Raw genomic sequence first — 7,606 nt, 5'->3', positions numbered from 1 at the left:
CACTGGTGGGTCTCTCCCTCATTTCAGGCCTCCCTTTTGGATGCCAAGAAAATCCTGAACCTGGGGATCTTCCTCAAGCAGTTCAAGAGGTGAGGGGGAGGGGCGGAGGGAGGGAGGGAGGGAGAGACCCCAGGCTTCTGGGTGGGACAAGCCACGAGGAAGCTCTCCCCCCCCCACACTCTAGGCCAGTTCAAGACATCGTGGCTGATATCTACCGTGGCACAGGAGTGCCTTATGGGCCGGAGAAGCTGCTGGAGCTCTTCAGGATGCTTCCGGACGGGAAGGAGGTGATGGGGGGGTTCGGAGGGGGGGCAGAGGGGCTCTTGCCACCTCGCCAGTTTCACGGTTGCCATTTCTCCTGGGAAGGTGGAGAAGCTGGAGTCTTTCCAGGGCGACCGGAGCCGCCTCTCAGAGGCCGAAGTCTTTGCGCTGCTCCTCATCCAAATGCCCAGGTGAGGGGCCGATCCAGGCATGGGGGGGGTGCAGCTCTGAGGGTACTGCTGGACATCCCCCCCATGGCCCCCTCTTGTCTTCCAGCTACGCCCGTCGCCTGGAGCTCCTCGTGTTGAAGCTGCAGCTGCTCCCCCAGCTCAGCGCCCTCCAGTCGGCCATCCAGACCCTGACCGAGGCAGCCGTGGGTGCGCGGAGCCTGGCTCTCTTCTCCCTTCCCCCGCCCTTGGCCAGGAGGGGCCACCTCCGTCTGGGGGCCAGGTTGGGGCCCCTCTCATCTGGGCAGGGGAGGGGCCCCGGCTGGACTCTCCGCAGAGGGGCGGGGCTGGCCCTGCAGGGGCAGATGCCGCCCTTGTGGTTCAGCTCCTTTCCTCCCTCCCTCCCTCCCTCCCTCCCTCCCCGCAGAGCTGCTGGGTTGCGAAGAGCTGCATGACCTCGTTCGGCTGGTGCTGCAGACGGGGAACTACATGAACGAGGTGCCTCCTTGGGGCTCTTCCTTTGCTTTTGTCAAAGCAAAAACACCCGATATGAGCAGTGTTGACATCAGCCCTGGCTGGTCCTGGCTCTCAGGGGCTCAGTTGCCCCATCACCCCCATCATGCCTGGGGCTCGGGTGGGATCCCTGCTCCTCCCTCAAGAGAAGCAGCTCGCTGGTCCCCTGTGGGGGGGGGCTCCGGAGAGTGTGGCTGCCTTTGGCCATCCATGCCAGGCCTGGTGAGGGTGGGCCGTCCAGGCGCATGACTCCCTTTGCCCCCCCCCTTCCTCCTCCTCCTCCTGCAGGGGGGCTATGCCGGCTCTGCCTGCGGCTTTCACGTGTCGTCCCTGCTGAGGCTGCCAGACACGAAGGGCAACCAGCCAGGCATGGACCTCCTGCATTTCGTGGCCCTGGTGAGAATTTGGGCCTGTGGGGTGGGAGGGGGAGGGGTCTTGGCCATGGAAAGAAATTGGAACACCAGGGGAAGCTCCGGAGGGAGAAGGACAAGGGTCTCCCCACCCACCCACCCACCCTCCCCGGTGGAGGAAGCTCCACTGTGGCCAAGGGCTGCCTTGAGGAGCTCCTGGAGCCGGTGGCTGCTGATCTTCAGGACTGGGCGGGAGGGGTCGAAGGTCCCGCCTTTGGTGGGGGTGGGGACTGTGGCCTGGGGGGTGGTGGTGAGGTGGAAGGACCCCGAGTCCCGGTCCCCTGTTCCATAGAGAAAGGGACCCCCTCTCCACGCTCCTGGGCCTGCTGCAGCAGCTCGAAAGGCAGCCTTAGGGACCGTCTGCCAAACCCTCTCTGGAAGGTCGCCCAAAATGCGGTGATTTTCAGCAGGGCCCCCAGAAACTCAGCCCTGGAGGGAGTCGGGAGCCTTGAAAGGATCCCTGGAAAGCTCCTGCAGGGAAAGTGGCCGCCTCCTGTTCTCCGGGACGGTCCCATCTTAGGCTCTTTCTGGAACTTGATGGGGTTTCCCGGCAGGATGGGGGGGAGGGAATCGCTCAAATGCACCCCCCAGCCCTGTCTTTTTAAAAAGGTTCTCTGGAAAGAGGAGATCCGGTTCTGGCATTTTCATAGTGACGGGTCCCGTGGGCTAAAAACGTTTCAAAATCCCTGCCCTTCGTCCGCAGATGATGGGCTCAGAGGATAGGAGGAGTATTAGAGAAAATCCTGAGGGGGAGGCGGTGGGAGGGAGGGTCGGAGCATGCGCTGCCCCCCCTGGCCTTGTCCCAGGGGACACCTTTTGACCCCTCCCACTTTGTCTCCTCTCCAGGAGGCCGAGAAGAAGGACCCCGGCCTTCTGCACTTTCCCCGGCGGCTCCAGCACGCGGCCCCTGCCTCACGGTAAGGAAGGCAATACAGGAGACCCCTGTGGGGGGGAGGGGAGGGAGAGAGGCCAGATCAGTCCCACCTTGCAGGGCGGAGGAGGAGACGGGCGAGGCCATCCTGCCTGCCCTGCGGCCACCTGCCTGCCTGACTGCTGACGCTGTGCCTGCGGCTGCTCTCCTTCGCAGGATCGATGACCAGGAGGTGGCGGCAGAATTGCAGAGCCTGGAGCAGCGTCTCTTGGGCGCTCAGGGGGACCTGGAGGGCCTGGGCTTGGAGGCCCAGATGGGGCCCTTCCTGCACTTGGCGGAAGTGGAACTGAGGGCCGTGAAAGCCGCCCAGCAGGGCCTCCAGCAGGCCACAGCCAGGCTCTCTGACTTCCTCTGCGAAGACCCCGAGGCCTTCAGCTTGCCTGAGTGCTGCGGCATCTTCCAGGCCTTTGGGGAGCGTTTCCTCGCGGCCATCGAGGTAGGTCGGGCCCTGGTGTGGCTGCCTCCCCACTGCCAAGGAAGCACGGCTCGTGGGGGCCTCCTGAAAAGCTGGTGGGGGGGGGAGAACGCTATCTCCAAGGGGTCAGCCGCTCACCTCTTCCCTGGGGTTCCCCCCCCCGCAGGAGAACCGGGCCAGAGAGGCCACCATGCACCGGGAGCAGCGGCGGCGACGGCAGCAGGAGCAGGCGAAGCACAAGCGGCGCTCCATCGCCACCTGCTCCTTCCAAGAGCCGGGCCTGCAGGATGTGGAGCTGGACCTGCTCGCCCTGTGGACTCCTGCCTCTGGGCGCCGCAGCCGCCCCCCACGGGGTCCCCGCTCCTCTGAAGGCAGCCACTGCGGGAGGGAGAGGCCCCTGCACCAAAACCGGCGCCATACGCTCACCGTGCTGTCTCCCTGCTCTGAGACCCTCAAGGCTGCCCCCGAGGCCTCTCCCCCGGCCTCTCCCCCAGCCCCCCCGAGCCATGGCAAGAAGGCCGGGTTCTTTGGCCAGGGCCTCAAGGCCTTGTTCAGCTCCCCCACAGCCATGCCTGCCTCCCCCACCTCCACCCAGGGCCCCCTCTCCCCCAGCAGCTTCCGCTTGCCTCCCCTCTTCCAGGGGAAGGGGCCCGAGAGCTCCTCGTCCCCCACCTCCAAGGAGGTCTGTGGCCTGGTGGGGTTCCTGCGTCGCCTGAGTGTAGGGGAGAAGCCCCGCAGCCCCTCCTAGTCCGAGGCTGGGTCCCTGGTCTAGCAAAGGGAGCTGTCACTACCCCCTATGCCTCCCCCAGTCCCCCCAGTGTTGTGGGTCCAGTCGGGGGCTGTTTTAACCTCCTCTTGTTTCCTTTCCCTGCTTTGACTAGTATTAAGTGACCACTTTGTTTACGCTCAATAAACCTTTTTGAACTTCCCTTGCCTTGTCTGATCTGAGCCACGCTCACCTGCCCTGGAGCCCCGAATGCCTGAAAAAAACCCTCATCTCGCCAGGCCAGAGGGGTCCTCGGACCCAGTGCTGCACTGGGGCGGTGAGGGTAACTCCTTGGGGCTCAGAGATATGTCAGAAATTCATGAATTAAAGTGGTAAATACTTTTTGAAATGCCCATCCGAAGCAGCTCCTGATCACTGGAGGCCTGGAAGCCTTGGGGGATGCCCTTTGTGGCCTTGCAGCCCCTCCAAAGAGGGAGGAAGCCCCTCCTGTTCTCCTCTGCTTTGGTGGGCTCCAGAGGCTGGATGACAGCAGGACCCTCAGGCGTGGCTTCCAGGGAGCCAGAGGACTGGCGTGTGACCACAAATGAAATGTCACCTGTGACAGGCGTGTCATAGGTTGGCTGTCATCGCTCCAGGGTCATCCTTCCTGCTCTGCCTAGAGCCCAACCCCCCCAGGGAGCTTGGGGAAGGGAATCCTGCTTCAAGCCAAGGCCAGCGGGAGCCACCCCAGCAACCTCGGCAGGGCTTCAACACCCCAAGTGCCCCCCTAAAGTAGCAGAAAGTCCTTCGCCTTCAGGAAGGGCGCTGGGGAGCCTGAGCAGCTCCCACCTCTGGGCGGGGAACGGCGCCCGAGACCTCGGAGACCAGGCAAGGGAGCGGCAGGGGCGCTCTGACCCCACGGAAGCGCATCTCCCGGCCGCCGAGGCGAGGGCGGCGCCCCACCGCCAGCAGAGGAGAAGAAGCGCAGCGCGGGGCAGGCAGGCAGGCAGGCAGGGCGTCCTCCCGTCGGTGGGAGGGCTCGCCCGCGAGGGAGCCGGCGGCGGGGCCGGCCTTGGCAGGGCGGCGTCTTCCGGGCTGGCATCCCGAGGCCTAGAAGGAGGGAAGCGGGAGGCGGCGCCGGCACTGCTCGCTATCTGTGGCCGCGGCGAAGCCTCTGCAGGTGAGTCGGCCTGGAGCGCGGCCATCGGCCCTGCTCGTGAAGCCGGAGGCGAGCCGGGGGTCGGGGCGTTCTACCCGGGGTATCCCGCCGGACTGCTCAGGAGCCGCGGGGGAGGGCGGCCGCCGGGCTCCTCGGGCGCGGCCAGACAGGTGGAAACACTCGGCCGTCCGCGCCCCCCCCCCCCACGGACGGGCGGCCTCGCCGGAGCCCCCGGAGCAGCAGGACCGGGCGTCGAGGCGTCGGCCCTCGGGGCACGTGCGCGGGTGGAGGAGGCGCAGCCCGCCGGGCCAGCGGCACCAGCCGGGCCACATTCCCGCGCGAGGCCGGGCGCCTGCAGGAGGCGAGCGTCCGTGGGACGCGCCCGGTTCTCTCGTCCCCTGCGGCCCGAAAGCGGCCCCCGGGCCGGCGTGGCAGCTTCCGAAGGGCCGGGGCTCCCGAACTTCTGTCCCCGCCGCCGCCGCCGCCGCCCAACTCTGCGCCTCCTGCGAAATTGGATGCCCGGCGGCCGGATTCGGAAGGCGGCTCCTTCGGAAAGCGGCTGTTGGCCCCTCTTTGGGCGGCAATCCCGCTGCCCCCGACGGGCACCCGGCAGTCGCAAAGGGGCGGGTGGGCGAGGAGGTCGCGCGAGGCCGGCGCTGAGCCCCGCCCCAGCTGAGCCTTCGCGCGACCCCGATTGAGGCGATTGCTTCGGGGCCTCCGAGTGGTTTCTTCGCGCCTCTGCAAGGCGATCTGTCGTCTCTAACCGCCTTCTTCAGGTCTTCCCTGGTGCCCCATGGCTGCTGTAAGAAAGTGCGACCCCCCACTTTGCTGCTGGCCTTCCTCCCCCTCCTCTCCTCCTCCTCCTCCTCTCCCAGCATCCGCGCCTTCCCCAGAGAGCTGCTGGGTCTCCGTGGAAGGAGTCCAAAGTAGCGGTCCTTGTGGTGCCTGGCCGTGGCCGCCCGGAGGGTCCCCTGCCCCTCAGGTTGACTTGTCCAGTGACCCATTGGTGTATTTGTCTGGTGATCCAGGGTATTCTCAGGAATCTCTTCCAGGGTCAAAGTTCAAAAAGGTCAATCCTCTTCCTAATTTCCTTCTCCAGACTCCAACTTTTGCTTCCATCGAGGGTCACGGGGAGGATCGTGGCTTGCACGATTCTGGCCTGTGCAGACCCAGGGCCCTCGTGACATCTGGGCCTCTTCTCCAAGCCTTCATGGCTGCTCCACCAAGCGCTGGTTAGTTAGCACTGAATGTTTTGAGGACTTGTTCCTTTCCTGTTGAAGGTTGATCCTCCAAGGCAGAAGCTCTCCTGGCTGCTGTTGGGCTGAGCAGGCACTCCCCCCCCCACACACAACCTCCCTTCCTGTTTTGGGCACCAGCCTCCCCGGCTTGCGACAAGGGGGAGACTCTCCCTGCAGTATTTGGGCAGACAGGAGGCTGGCTATAACGGTATTCGGAAAATGCGACCGGCAGACCTGGAGAAGAAGGGAAGGAGTTTGATGATCTGGGTGTGTTTCATCTTGCTTTCTTGGGGGGATGTTTATTGTGGGAGGGGCCTAGCCTTCTGGCCAAGCCATCATCGTAGCTCCCTGCCGTTTCTGGGACAAGAGCACAGAAATAATGGCTTGTTCTCGTCTTTCCTTGTTTTCTCACCTCCCCAGCTTGGCTGTTATCTACAAGCAGGTGGAATCAAAGTCTGATACACTTCCCAACTCACTCAAGGGGTTGGACTTCAACCCAGAGCCGCTTGACAGAGGGATGTCCCAGCAGTTTTGAAATTGCTTTTTCATTGGAGAAACTTCCCTCTGGGAAAAGGGAGAGAGAGAGAGAGAGAGAAAGAGAGAAGGGAGGCTGGCTAGGGACCTACCTCTTCCAGTACCTGCCCAGCCCCCTGAGCTTGCGCCCTGATCCTGGGCAGCCAGGAGTTGTGGTGTGTGGGGGGGTGGCTCAGGCCCAGGAGCTCATCTTTCGGAGGGAGGGGGAGGAGGGTGGGCTTTGGGTGCAGGAGAAACAGGCTACTTTGCAGTCCAGGAAGGTTCTGCCTGCCTGCCTGCCTGGTGCAGGCGGTTTCGGTCGTGGCCAGTGGGGGGGGGGGGGGGGGGGGGGGGGGGGGGGGGGGGGGGCTGGGGGTGTGTTCAGGGCATCACAGCATCTTCTGCCATGCACAGCCAGACTGACTAAAACGGTGATTCAAGGTATCGTAACTTAGTTCTGGAATAAAGAATAACGATGAGTAAACCTCTCATCCGCAGAGAAGGGTAAAGAACAGGGCTGGACAGGGGCTGTTTCCTGCTCTCAGAGTGGCAGCGCCCCCTAGTGGCTATGGGACTCTTAAAGAAAACCCCTTGAATTTTATTTATTTAATTAGGTATTTATTTATTTCTATCCCGCTTTTATATTTTTATAAAAAACTCAAGGCAGTGAACGTACTACCTAAGACTCCTTGGAAAAACAGCCGCCCTCTGAGGTGCATTGGGCCGAGAAAGGGGGACTGGCCCAAGGTCACCCGGCCGGCTTTCCTGCCACGCTCTTCCAGGGGAGAAGCAGGGCAGGGGAAATTCCGCACGCCTGCAGTCGGAGTCTGCCTGCACACGCAACACCCGTGGCAAACAGGTGAAGCGTCCTTGCACCATCAGGGCTGCCGTGTTGACTTAGAAAAGTCAAGTGTTCCCTGCAGACACCCTTCTTCCCAGGGCCAGGGGCCTCTCCGCCTGCCTGCCTGCCTCCCTCCTCCCTGATGGCTTCTGGGAAGGCACTCCAGAAGGACCGTCCTGGAGAGCCTTTGGGGAGAAGGGCCTTCACTGGTTTGGGCTTGCTAATTTCATATGGTGTCTTTGCCAGATTATGATGCCTCCTGCCACAGATTACCCCCCACCGACCTGTACGCTCTCACAGAGTGGGTCTCCTCAGGGTACCGTCGGCCAGACAGTGCCGGCTGGCGACCCCAAGGGGGAGGGCCTTCTCTGTGGGAGCTCCCACCCTCTGGAACGAACTGCCCCCAGAGATCAGGGTGATTCCTGATCTCCCTTCCTTCCGCCGCGCCCTCA

The sequence above is a fragment of the Protobothrops mucrosquamatus genome, unplaced genomic scaffold, assembly GCF_001527695.2.
Source record: "Protobothrops mucrosquamatus isolate PMUCROS unplaced genomic scaffold, P.Mucros_1.0 scaffold570, whole genome shotgun sequence".
Taxonomy (NCBI): domain Eukaryota; kingdom Metazoa; phylum Chordata; class Lepidosauria; order Squamata; family Viperidae; genus Protobothrops; species Protobothrops mucrosquamatus.
This window is presented reverse-complemented; position numbering follows the sequence as displayed.